Source organism: Meles meles, chromosome 16, assembly GCF_922984935.1.
Source record: "Meles meles chromosome 16, mMelMel3.1 paternal haplotype, whole genome shotgun sequence".
NCBI lineage: Eukaryota > Metazoa > Chordata > Mammalia > Carnivora > Mustelidae > Meles > Meles meles.
In genome coordinates, this window is record NC_060081.1 from 77,267,640 (window position 1) to 77,281,258 (window position 13,619).

Below are 13,619 nucleotides of genomic sequence, written 5' to 3' on the forward strand. Positions count from 1 at the left end.
AGGGAAGGAGGGAAGCAAGGGGGAGGGAATCAGGAAGGAGGGGCGAGGGGACAGAGCAGGAGGGAGAAGCAGACTCCCCACTGAACAGGGAGTTCTGATGCGGGCTGCATCCCAGGAGCCCAAGATCAGGACCCAAGCTGAAGGCAGAGGCTTAACAGACTGAGCCACCTGATGTCCCTTATCCTTATTTTTATTAACTCCCCAACCTCTGGATTCCACTGGTGCAAACCTGAGCAAACCAGATTCCCTGGCTCTAGTCCTCCTCCCTTTTTGTTGGAAGCCTCCCTCCTGCTTCTGGGGGGACCATGACCTATTTCTGGCAGGGGAGCACCCCTCGGCTGGGTAAGAGGACAGCCCGTCTCAACTCTCCCTGCTTTGGGGGTCTGGTCCCAAGCACCTGGAGAAGGCACCAAAGGTACGGCAGCTCCAACTCTTTTCCCCATGGCCCCGCCTCCATTTAGTCTGATAAATCTCTCTCCTCATCCTCCTCTTCCTAGCACCATCCTCTCTTCCCGCAACCCCACTCTCCCCGGAAGCTCCCCTCCCTGGGTCCCCCCTCTGTCATCCCGCCTGCCGCCCGTTTTTCATTTTTCAGCCTTCCACCTTGGCTTACTTTCTTTCGCTACTTTCCCCCCCATTACGATTTCATTTAATTTACAGACTTCTAAATAAAAAGTACAGGCACACGATTCTCAAAGTCAAAATTTCTCAAAATTAACAAGAAAGCTCTCTTTTCTACCTTCCCCAACCCCTACCCAGAGCCCCAGAACAAGCTCATTTGGATTCTGTCTGGGCTTGCCGCTAGTGGCCACACTGTAACCTCGCGAACTAAACCGCTCCTTCATTCCACGTCTGTTTTAAACAAGGTCCCCTAGGGGCGCCTCGGTGGCTGAGTGGGTTAAAGCCTCTGCCTTCCGCTCAGGTCATGATCCCAGAGTCCTGGGATCAAAGCCCGGGATCAAGCCCCGAATAGTCCTGGGATCAAGTCCCGCTTCTGGCTCTCTGCTCAGCAGGGAGCCTGCTTCCCTCTCACTCTCTGCCTGCTGCTCTGCCTACTTGTGATCACTGTCTGTCAAATAAATAAATAAAATCTTAAAAAAAATAAAAATAAAAATAAACATGGTCCCCTGCCTTCCTTTCATGGAAGGCCAGGACGCCATTCTCCTCTTGTTCCCCCACAACAGCCCCACATGCCTTCCCTCCCCTCATTCTTCAGCTTTAACCACGTTTGGCCAAGAGTGGTCCCTGTGTGTCCACGACCGTGACTTTCTAAGTACTGGCCAGCCACAGCAATCACATGCTGGAGCACCCTTGGCCATAACCTTGGGTGCAGGGGTGCCTTGGTGGTCCTTGCGGGGCTTCCGGGGGCCAAGCCAGTAGCAGCCGCTCAGTGCTCAGCCCAGGACCACGCCCTCACGGAAGGCTGTGGACATCTATGTCGGCTGTCACTTCTGATGTTGTGCACACAACCCCAGAGCCCGCCCAAGGTTGGCAAGAAGACAAGCTTTTAAACCCTCATGTCTCACGCCTTGTGGCTCAGACCATGCCCTACTCTGCCTGTAGGGTACCACAAAGTGTTATTTTTATAGATCCCACAATTATCTCATACATAATGCAATTATATCACATTGTAACTTGAGTGTTAAGAGAATGGCTTTGTTGCATGTGGAGGAGAGGAGAGACTTTTCCTCTACCCTCTTAGGTTCTGTATCTGGGGCCTGAGAATTAAATTGACGATGACAGATGAACAAGAAAGGCATGCATGTTTTTATCTGATGTTATTATTTTTTTTAAAGATTTTATTTATTTATTTGAGAGAGAGAGGGGTCACAAACACAGGGGGTGCAGAGGGAGAGGGAGAAGCAGTTTCTCTGCTAAGCAGGGAGCCTGACGCAGGACTTGATCCTAGGACCCTGGAGTCATGACCTGAGCCGAAGGCAGAAGCTTAAGCAACTGAGCCACCCAGGCGTCCCTGATGTTACTATTTCTACGTGTGCCTGGCAACCTCGTCTGTATGAAATGGAGACTGAAAGAAATGGAAAGGCCTCAGGACTTAATGTACTATTTTAACAAGGAGCAATAAATTGTAGAGACGTGAAGAGACAAAGGAAAAGCAGTCTGGGGTAGAGGCAGAAATACATGGAGAAGCTAATGAAAGATAAAAGCTATCCGAGTAGGTTTGTTTGTACAGATTGATCTCGGTGTTGATTCCCCATCTCCGGTGATCAGAACACTCTCCTCCTCCAGGAACAAGGAATGTATCTTTTCTGTAGGGGACCCGCAGCCCGATCTTAGGTGGAAAGGATGAAGTTGGAGAGCCCTTCCTGCACCTTTTCCTTCTCAACTGCCTTCAGCTCAAAAGAATCAACATGCCAGAAAGGCGTATTTGGGGGCATTATGTTCTAAGCCCTTTAAATTGTAAACATCAAAAATATGCCACAGTTTTTGTTATCATAGTTCTTTTTTTAAAAAGGTTTTATTCATTATTTGTTTTAGAGAGAGCATGAGGCAGGAAGGGGAAAGGAGCAGAGGGGAGGGGTGGGCCAGGGGAGAGAATCTCATGCAGCCTCCCTGCTGAGCAGGGAGCCGGACGTGGGGCTCGATCTCATGACCCTGAGATCATGACCTGAGCTAAAACCAGGAGTCAGATACTTAACCGACTGAGACACTCAGGTGCCCCTGTTATCATATTTCTTAATGTACCAGAAGCCTCAGAAAATGAACGAGATCTGGTCCATCTCTGCCTCTGAGAAGTCTCTGAGAGTCCTGGAACCCCAGAGAAAGATTGTGAGGGAATGTACATTTCAGGGAGAGGGTCCGGCTCCTGTGGGATTCTCAGAGGTCCTGTCTAGTCCTGTCCCTGTGACTTCACCTGCCCAAGGTCATGGGCGGTCAGTGGTGGGTCCGGCTGTACGACCCAGGTCCTGCTTCCTTACCCTCCGAGTCATCGTGGGAATGGCCAAGGGGGCCAGGCTGGCTTCACATATGTCCACAACCTTGGTGGTTTAAAGCAACAGGAACGGATTCTTTTATATTCCTGGGTATCAGAAGTCCAGAACAGGTCTCATAGGACTACAATCCAAGTGTCCCCAGGGCTGTGCTCCCTTTGAAAGAGGAGAGAATCTCTTTCCTTGACTTTTCTGGCCTCTGGAGCTGCATTGCTTGTCATGGTCCCTTGCTCCATCTTCTAAGCCAGCAAGGCACCATCTGGCTTCCGGGTCACTCTGCCTTCTTCTGTGTCATCAGACCCCTCTGCTCTTCTCCAATAAGGACACCTGTGATTGCACAGAGGCCCGTGGGGCTAACTCAGGATAATACCCTCTTCTCAAGATCTTTAAGTCAATTACCTCTGCAATGTTCCTTCTGCTCCATGAGGTCTCAGGGATTTGGGAGCCATTACTCAGCCGGCCACATTGGCTCCCACAGGCGTGTCTGCCACGGCTGGCTCCTCCCTTGCAGAGAGTTCAGAAAGGGTGACCGTAGCCATGGGTGTCTCTTGTCTCCTAGAGAAGGCAATGCACCCTCCTCGAGAACCAAGCCAATAGTTTCAGAATCTCTTGGGTGAGCCACACTTGCAGGTTTGAAAGCTCCAGTGGAAAGGCTGATTTTGCCCCAGCTGCCCCCTCTGCCATCAGCCCCAGCACAGGGAGGAACCTTCCAGTCCTCCCCAGTCCTCCCCACCAGTCCTCTGTTAAGGGGCTGGGGAGGACCAGAGACTGGTAGGCTGTGGAGGAGGGTCCCTGTAGATGACAACAGCCAGTACTAAACTCAGTGACTCCAGCTGGGTGCGGGGTGGTCTTATCACCCCGATCCTCAGTTATCTGCTCTGTAAAATGGGAACAATCACAATGCCGGCCATAGACAACTTCTGCGCAGAGGCCTAAGCCACATAGAAAACACCGGGCAGAGTCGTTGGTATGTGGTGAACTTGTGGCAAGCCTTCCCACGTCAATGAACTGGTTACTCCATGCCCCAGTGTTCGGAGGCGCAGTCCTTGTGTCCAGCTCTCGTGCCCGCTCCCACCTCACATCCAAACTATCGGAAACCGCATGGGCTCTGCCCTGAACGAATGCCCTTCACAGATACTCTCCTTGTCCGAACCGCCATTGCTGCCCTGCTGGATTCTTGCCAGAGCCCTTTACCAGTCTTGCTGTGTCCCCTCCCTCTTGTTACCCCTTGAGCATAGGACAGCAGAGGGATTCCTTTTTAAGACTCAAATCTGATCACGCCCTTTCTTTGCTCAGAGCCTTCCAGTGGCCCCCTAGTTTCAAAATGAATTAAGTCAGCACTATTACCATGGCCTACAGGACCCATGGGATCCAGCCTCCAGAATGTTCTCAGACCTCACCCCATACTCCTCTCTCCATCTCTCTTTCTCTGTGCTCTAGCCGCACTGGCCTCCCAGCCACTTCTCCCACACACTCAGCGTGTTCCTGCCCCAGGGCGTTTGCATTGCCCTTCGCTCTGCCTTAAGTGCCCTTCCTTCCGATGACGATGACCACGTACCCAGTAATCTGGCCTCCCTCATGTCTCCATGTCTTAGGTGTCACCTTTGCGGGAGGTCTTCCCTGGTCCAACTACACAGAAGAACAAAACCTTTATATCTATATCAACACCTGATACTAATACATGATTTTTTGGTTTTTTTTTAAAATGTCTGTCGTCTCGTGCTGTCTTCACATCCCAGCTCTGTGAAGACAGGGACTGTATCTGTTTTGCCTTGGGCTGTGTTCCTAGCATCTAGAAACAGAGTCCACGCTCACTAAATATTTGCTGGATCTGCAGAACTTCCTGACGACTGGATGAGAAGGGTGCCAGGCAGCATTCCGAGGACCGCACGCTGAACCTGTGCTTTCGTTGGCCCCGTGCTTTCCACCACCCCATTCCTGTCCACACACATTTAGCAGAGGAGGAAACCGAGTCTCAGAAACCCCAAGCAGCTTTGCTCAGCACGTGCGTGGTCGAGCCAGGGCTGAACCCCAGGCAGTGAGGTCGCCGCGCTCGGTCCCTCATTCCCTTGCAGGGCACTGTCCACCCGGGCAGCCATGGTGGTGGCCGCATGTGGCTCTTGAGCCCGTGAAACACGGCCAGTCCTAATTGAGATGTTCTGTGAGTGTAAAACTGATTTCAAAGGCTTGGTACCAAAAAGGGAATGTAAAATATACCATTAATAAGTTTTTATATTGGCGACATGTTGAAATGATAATATTTTGGATTTATGGATTAAATAAAGTACTTTATTCAAATTAATTTCACCTGGCTCTTTTTGCTTTTTTAATGTGGCTATGAGAAAAATTTAAAGTCGCACATATGGCTCCCATTTGCGGTTCACGTTGCGCTTCTACGGGACAGCGCTGTTCTGCAGCGTCTCCCAGGCTTGAACTTGAACATCTTTCTCCTGGGAGTGAGCAGGTGAGAGGCTCCTGGGACTCTGCTCAGCTCCAGAGCACCGCGGCAAAAACCTGTTCTCCGAAGACCCTGTCTGGGGGTTTGGAGGGCTAAATATTTACCGTTCCGGGGCTGCATTTCTAACCACTCCAATATGCCTGCACACTTTGTCTAAACCTAATCACGGCAAGGCACACGGTTTCCATTTCGACTGCCTTTAATCCTCGATCCTCTGATAAAGGAGATGGGACGACACCTCCTCCAAGTGCCGGGCCAAGTCGGCCTGGCTAACGGCCACCCTGATCTGCAAAAGGGCAGGGCTGACTTGAGGCCTTCCCTGGGGTTTTATTTTTGAAAGTAACAGGGGTGTTTTTTAATGGTTGAAACTGATTCATCTCCTCACCTGGTTGTGGAATGAGAAGTTAGGAATTCTAGAGTCCAAGCTCTTGTCATGCCCCTGCTTCCCCTGGAAGTGGGATTCCGTGCAGGATTTTGAGTCGCTGCTAACAAAAATTTGACTGGGTGCCAAAGGACAAGAAGACTCATTATCTGTTGTCGGTTGTGATGGTGAAAGCTGAATGGTGGTGTGTGCGTATTTGCGTGTGGTTGTGTGTCTTTGTGGTTATGCGTGTGTTTGTGTGTGTGTGTATGCTTTAAAGTTACCTAATGTTGGGGTGCCTGAGTGGCTCAGTTGGTTGAATGTCGGAGTCTTGGCTTCGGCCCAGGTCATCATCTCATGGGTCATGAGTTTGGGTCCCAGGACGGGCTCTGTGGTCAGTGGGGAGTCTGCTTGAGGATTCTCTCTTTATGCCCCTCACTCTGGTGCGTGTGGGCGCACGCACATGTGCACGTGCGCGCACACACACACACACACACACACACATTCCCTCTCTCTCAAATAAATACATAAATCTTAAAAAAAAGTTTAAATTTATTTAATGTCATTCACTTGGGCTGTGGCCATTGTTCTCTGTTTTAGCAATCCCTGAGAGAGATGTCCTCACATGGGGGGACACAGGGTGACATTCTGCATCCCTGTTTGAAGTGACTGTAAATGGAGACCTAGATCACCAGGGAGAAACTTCTGGAAAAATCAGGAATGCTTCAAGATGGACTTAAAGGTCACTGATATTTGAAGTCATCTGTAATGTGGCAGCTTGAAAAATCTCAGGTTGTGTAATGAGATGAGGACTCTGAATAATTCACAGGACTTAAACCAAATCTGAATTAGAAGGTTAAAAATTTTGTGTGGCTACCGAAGAGAGAGAAAGAGAGAGAGAGAGAGACTTCATATTAGAATGCAAGAATCCTGTTAATGGAGACATCATCTGAAGCTGTTTTTTGAAATTCTTTGGCAGGGTGTGGGGGGAGGGGTTCTTTAATGAAAAGTCTCCTATTTCTTATTCCTTTACTTTTCACTTCCTGCAATCATGGGGGCTGATTTTTAACAATTGGAATTTGTGGTCCACGACTTTTAGAGCGTACTTTACATTCTCCTGAGTGAATTGTCTTCCCGAAAGTTAATTATCTTTTACTCAGGGCCAAGAGCGTTTTGACACAAGGAGATACCCCTGGAGTCATGATACAATTTCATATGAAAGCAAAGGTTTTCAGATCCTAGATGCCTAGTTACTTTCAAAAAAGGAAATTCTTTTTTCTTCCAAATTCTGGTGCCTATTTGCAATGAAATGATGCCATTTTCTCTAAGTTCTGGCCTCTCCGTAAATGGTTATTTTAACTGACACTCAAGTCAAAGGCTCGTTTGTAATGCCTTTCATTTCAGTTTTATGGCAAATTAAATTATGGTTGTGGTTAAACAAAATTACATTAAAAACCATATGTGCTGAAGAAGTTTTGGGGGAGAGTATCGAGTTTAGACTTTAAAAAGCCGGAGCTGCTCTGGTTGAACTGGATCTTTCATAAACTCCGAGTCAAGAAGCAACAATAATGTCGTTCAGTGAGTCTAACAGTTTGGAGAGAAACGGACACTGAAAATACGAAGGAAACAGACACCGAACTGAAAGAAGCTAAGTCGAGTTTTTCTGTCAAACCACGTTTGAAAGTAAGGAATTCGTGTAAATTGCCATCTTTTGCATCAGAAGGAAGAAGGGCACACTGTTCCCCGCTATATGGAGTTGTTGTGACATAAGAAAACAGAATCTTTTTAAACCTCCAGTTTAATTAATTCTTAAAAAAAATAATTTAGCAGCAGCACGTTAAAAGGATAGAGGGGGAAAAAAAACCCCGATTAGTTCCAAATAAGCGTCTCTTAATCACCCCTGTGAAGGCGTAATTTGCAAAACACTACGAGGAAGTAACATCTTTTTAATTTTAGGGGAAAAAGTGCATTGATAAAAATAAGTAGAACATTTTAATTAAAACTCATAAAGCGCGCACATCTGCTTGGGATTGTTCGGCGTGGCGGCGATTAGCGGGTCCCTGCACCTAGATAATGAGTCCCCGGTTGTCGTCGCGGGCATAATGGCCCGGCCCTTGTGAGAACGCTGGCGGCGCATTTTGTGGTGCGGGGCATATGCCCATTAGATCCCAATAAGTCCAGCTCCGAGCGGAGGGGTGCGCTGGGGGGGCCGGAGTTAAACACAGGAAACAAGCGTTGAGTGTGTGCCAATAAAAATGATCACAGATCAGGGCTGCTGATGTCATAACCCTGGGGGTCGGGGGTCAGGGCGCTGAATGCGCCTGAAAGGGGCCGCCTGTCTGCGGCCCGGCCGGCGGCGGGCGAGGGGGCGCGGCGCGCACAAAGGCCCGCAGCGCCTCATTAGAGACGCGTTTGATGGGCTCCCGGCCCCCACGGGGGCCCCGGGCGATGTCAATGGGATAATTACGATGATCTAATGGCCGGCTCTTTTGCATGCAGGCCCGCCTGAATGGGCGCCTGGAGGCTGCATTGAGCCGGGCTGTGTAAACTGTAGGGTGCCTCGCCGACTTGGAGCCGCGGAGACTGGCGGCGGGTCAACTTGGACCACTTTGCATTCACGCTCTCAATAGGCCGAGCGGGGGGCGCGCTTTTCCGCGGCCGCCTTTCAGCCGGGAGAGTGACAGATTGCAGGTCAGGGGCTGGCGGGACCCCGGCCCTCGCCGGGCAGATGGACCGCGCGGCCACTCGGGGGACCCCCGCCCTGCGCCCGCGCGCGTCCCCGCTGAGCGGGCGGCCGCGCGCCGGGGCGGGAGTGGTGGCCGCGAGTCTCCCCGGGCGGCGGCGGGGGAGGGGGAGGATGCCGGCCGGGGGTGGGGGTGGGGACGGGGAGGGGGCAGGGTGGTTTTTCATTTTCCCCCAAATCGGCTCTCTTAATTACGAGAGTAATCATCCAACAAGTCCCACAGCCCAGCGCTTGGCTCGGCTCCCACGCCTGTGCGTTCCCGCGTACGCAGATGCGGCTCCTGCCAGGAGCCCGGGCAAGGCAGCCCCACCCCGACCCGAGTATTTTGGAGGAGGTGGGGGACAGGAGAGAAGAAGTGGGTATTTGCGATTTCAAAAGAACGCTCGCTCAAGGGCTTGTGTTAAACCACAGGACTGTGCGGGTATCCGACCACTTTCCACCTAGGAAGCTGCCAGTTTTACAGGCCCCCCCTCCCCCACGACGCTACCCCGCTTCCCCCGGGTCTGGCTGTAACTGTGCTCCTTGTGAATTAGTTTGCATACGCGGGAATCCCGATCTTCGCAGCGTCTAGGATTTATACAGAACTTAATCTGGGTCTTTCCCGCACGTAGTAGACACTCAGTAACTATTGCTAGAACGAATGAATGAAGGACGGAATTCACGCAGACCCGGGTCCAGAAAGAGTTCCAAGTTCCCTTTTGAGCTCTCCTCCTAGCCGGGACACCGCCTCCTCCTGGCAAGCAATTCCAACAGCCTGGCATCTTTCTTTCTCCTCCTTTCTCTTGCACTTAAAAAAAAAAAAAAATCACTCTTTCTAGAAAACTTAAGTCGTACTGACAGGGTAGAAAAAACTATTAATCCTTGCATCCTCATTCCAAACCCGTGTGTCTGTTCCCTCTGTAGGACTATATAAATTACATCACAGAGCATGTATCCCCGCTTTTATATTGGAGGGATCACAGGCCCTGTGTTGTTTCACAACCGGATTAAACCTAGCATCACTGACATTATCAGTAAACACTGATGTACATTCTCCTATAAATGGCTGTCTACCACCCCCCAGCGTGAATTTGGCCTTATTTGCACACACAGTCCCCCGCTGATGAACATCGAGGCTGTTTACACTCTTCCTCTTTGAAACAGTATTATCGTGAAGATATTTGTACATTCCATTTGGTACACTCTTCCAATTATCTCCTTAAGATAAATAACTATTTTTTCAAGGGTAAAGGATGTCAGTTCTCTTATATATTCTATACTTAGAGCTGGACTCAGTCTTGGGCAATAATCTGTCTTCATCATGTATGAATATCCATTCATTAATTGCACCTTGCTCTTTCAATCCTTGTTCTTACAGCAAACACGTAAACTTTCTCATCCTTTCTAACCCAGAAACTGCCTTTTTCTTAGCAAAAATTTGGAGGGCCACTCCAGGGAAGGGGGTGTCCCTGATCTTTATTTGCACTGTTCTTCACTCAGAAAAGCCCTTTTTAGGGGCACCTGGGTGGCCCAGTAGGTTAAAGCCTCTGCCTTCAGCTTGTGATCTCAGGGTCCTGATCTCAGGGTCCTGGGATGGAGCCCCGTATCACATCGGGCTCTCTGCTCAGAGGGGAGCCTGCTTCCTCCTCTATCTCTCTGCTTGCCTGTCTGCCTGCTTGTGATCTCTGTCTGTCAAATAAATAAATAAATAAAATCTTTAAAAAAAAAGAAAGAAAGAAAAGCCCTTTTAAAATAGCCAACAATTAGAAATGATTTCATCTTTGATGCCTTCCCCGGAGTCAGAATGCTTTCACAGTGGAGCTGAACGCCAGATTACCTTGATGTCCCAAAGCCAGACTCAGAAGCAACACGAGGCACAGCAAATGACAGCAAATGACATTGTGTAACTGATGAGATGGAATTGCCAAGCGTAATAAAATGCAGCCCCCTGCTCTGGCTCTCGCTGCTCCCCACGTGATGTCCAAGTTGCATCTGCTCTTCAGGATCAGGTCATCATCAGACAGGAGACAAAAGTGGATTAAGTGGTATGAAGCTTTCTAAAATTCAATTCAATTCTAGTAAAACACTCTATGTACATAGTAAACATTTCTTCCAAACACAACAGTGAAAGGCTTCTCTCCCGCCTCATCTCCTCTCCTCCCCCACCGCCTATTTTCTAGAATTCTCTCCCTAGAGGCCAGCCTCCTACCACTTCCTGCATCTCCTTCCAAAGATGTTCTTTGCATACAAGCCTGCATCTGTGCATCTCCCCCTTTGCACGGGAAATTAACACACCGTATACTTTGTTTCAGTTTGTTCTTTTCACTTACAGTGTCTGTATTCCTTGTGTGAGCGAACTGGTTTAACCAATCCCCTGCTCAGGGACACATAGGTTATGCTCAGTCTTTTGTCACTATGGGCAATAGGACAGATTCTTGTCCCAGAGGGAAACTAGATCTGTAGCTACATTGCTAGCGATGGAGATGCTGCACTAGAAAATATACTCCTTCAAAGACTTGAGAGCTTTTGCAAAATTGCCCTTCAAAAAAAGAAGCCTTCTAATTGGCACTCCCCAAAATCAGGTCTGAGAGGCCCCGTTCCCCTATGCCTTTGCCCACTTCGTGTCTTGTCACCTTTTTTGATTTCTGTCAGTTGGAGGCATGACAATGTCTGAACGATATTTTTAATAGCTAAATAGCCTGTGCGGATCAGAATCCATTCTCAAAGGGAGGAGGAAGTGATGGGCTGTCATGCCCCAGGGAGCCAGGGGTCAGAAATTCCGGGGAATGTTGGCCCCAAGGAATTTCTCCCTCTTGAGGGTAAGGAGAAGCTGTCTGTGGGTTGTGTTTACCTTGCACGGATGGGGGCGGGCCTGTGCCCTTGTTTTGGGTGTGGCCCATCCTCCCTGCCGGCTGTCATCCTGTCGCCACGGGTCTCTCTACCCTCTGGCCAAGGGTTCCCTGGGACCCCAACAGCAGGAGCACCACCTGTCTGCATTGGAAGGACAAACCTGGGACAGGACCGAAGCACTGGGAATGGTGCTCCTGCGTAGGCGTATTTGATCACAGGTGGATTGCCAGGTGGATTGCCGTACTCCCTGACTTGACCGGTGCTCCTCCAAAGCCTCCAGGAGGTCCAGGTCCCCTCCCACTCCCAGCATGCCCAACTAATGGGGCGCTGGAAAAGGAACAAAACTGCATGTCCTTTGATAAGCAGAGAGTTTGGGGGCAGGGCTCTTGTCTGTGGACCCAGGACTCTCCCTCAGCCGCTTGTGAACTCCCTGTAAAGATCCTGGATGAAGCTTCCATTTTCAGCACGATCTCAGCGCTTCCACCTGCTCCAAGACCACGGGACGTTTTCATTCCTTACAGGCCTCCCAGCATTTTGGTTCCTTTTAAATGCACGCCCCAGGAGGGAGCCCTTGGAGCCCTGGGCGCCTGGCCTTCCCAAGTAACACTCCCTCCAGTTTTGTGTGCCCCGACCAAGCAGCAGCACTTTCCGTGACAACACTGTTTTCCGCTTAGTTTTTCTTCTCAGGAGCGACAGCCCCTTTCACCCCAAAGAAAATGATCGTCAGTCCTGGTTTCAGCGGCCTCCTCATCGCAATCCACCGTTTCAGAAAACTACCGCTCCTGCTGGTTTCCGAAAACGTCCACGCCGTCAGTACCCTCGTCTTCTCTACGTCCTTGACCGTAAGGCGCTGGAAATAAATAATCTGAAAGCAGCCTAGGGGAAAGGGGTTCTGGCGTTCAGGGCTGGGGGATTGCTTTTTATTTTTTTATGTTTATTATTATTATTATTATTATTTATCTTTTTCCCTGTCTCCTAAAAGGAAGCTCTGTGTGAGTTCTGTGAGGGAGCTCTTGGGTGTTGACGTCCGCGGCCGCTGGGATGGGTTTGAGCTCCTCCCCGCCCCATCCATCAAAGGGTTAAATGCAAATAGCTCCTCTTTGCAGGAGCTTGGCTCCCGCCGTAAGTAGGTGGAGTTTGGAATCTGGGGTCCCACAGACCCCTTGCATTTTTGGTTGATTGTCTTTAATTACTTTTGAGGGCTGAGCAAGGTTGCTGGTGCCTCGGGGCACTCATGACAGACAGGGAATGTTCCTTAATGCTATTTAGAAGGAGCACATCACAGAGCATCAAACGGAGCAAAAATGGCAAGAATAGCAAGTGTATCATTATAGCCGCCATTTAAGTAAAAGATGCAGTAAACAGAAAGGGAAACCAACCACACAGGGGGCGGATTTATTTGTTTTGATTGCCTATTATTTGAAAAGGCATTTATATCCTGATTTGAACAGTATTTGCTGAAACCCTAATTCCGCTGCTTGAAGGATGGGAGGACAAAGGTGAGGGTAAGGCCTAGCAAGGAGGGGCTGCCCTACCCTGAGGAAACCTAGTAGAAGCCAGTTCAGTGTCTGAAAGAGGAAAAAAAAGTTCTTGCTCATTATTTATTTATTTATTTTTTTAGAATTTCTTTCTGGGGAGAAGAACAAATAGATGTTCCGTGTTGACAGAATTAAGCTCATCGGATTTATCAGATCAAAATATAGGACAGCCCGCTCAGTTTGGCTTTCAGATAAACAACAAAAAAATTTTTAATAAGTGATTTTTTTTAGTGTAAGTGTGTTCTGTGCCTATCTGGGACAGGCTTATACTAAAAAAAAAAAGTATTGCAGTTTATCTGGTATTCACTTAACTGGGTGTCCTGTATTTAATTTGACAGCCCTGGATAAACCCTGGTTCCTTCTAATTCCACCACCCCTGCGTCTGGATCACAGGCCAGGGAGGTGCTCCTTCCATAAATGGAGAAATGGGCGCGGCAGGGTGTTAGTCCTCGGTGGGATGTACGAACCCCCAGCACCATCCGTTGGCATTAGTAATTATGGAAGCACGTGGAACTGAGTTACGGACCCACGGCAGCTGCCTCTGGGAGTAGAAGGGTGGACACGGGGCCCAAAGCTCTGACTTCTAATGCTTGGCATAAAATAAAGCTTTAAATAACTTTCACTTTGTCTCAGTCTCGTTCCTTTGATAACGGACTAACAGTCATCCCCAGCCTCAAATATCTGAAGTGGCTCCTTATCACACTTGGAATAAAATCCAGGCCCTTAGCAGGACCTCCCCGAC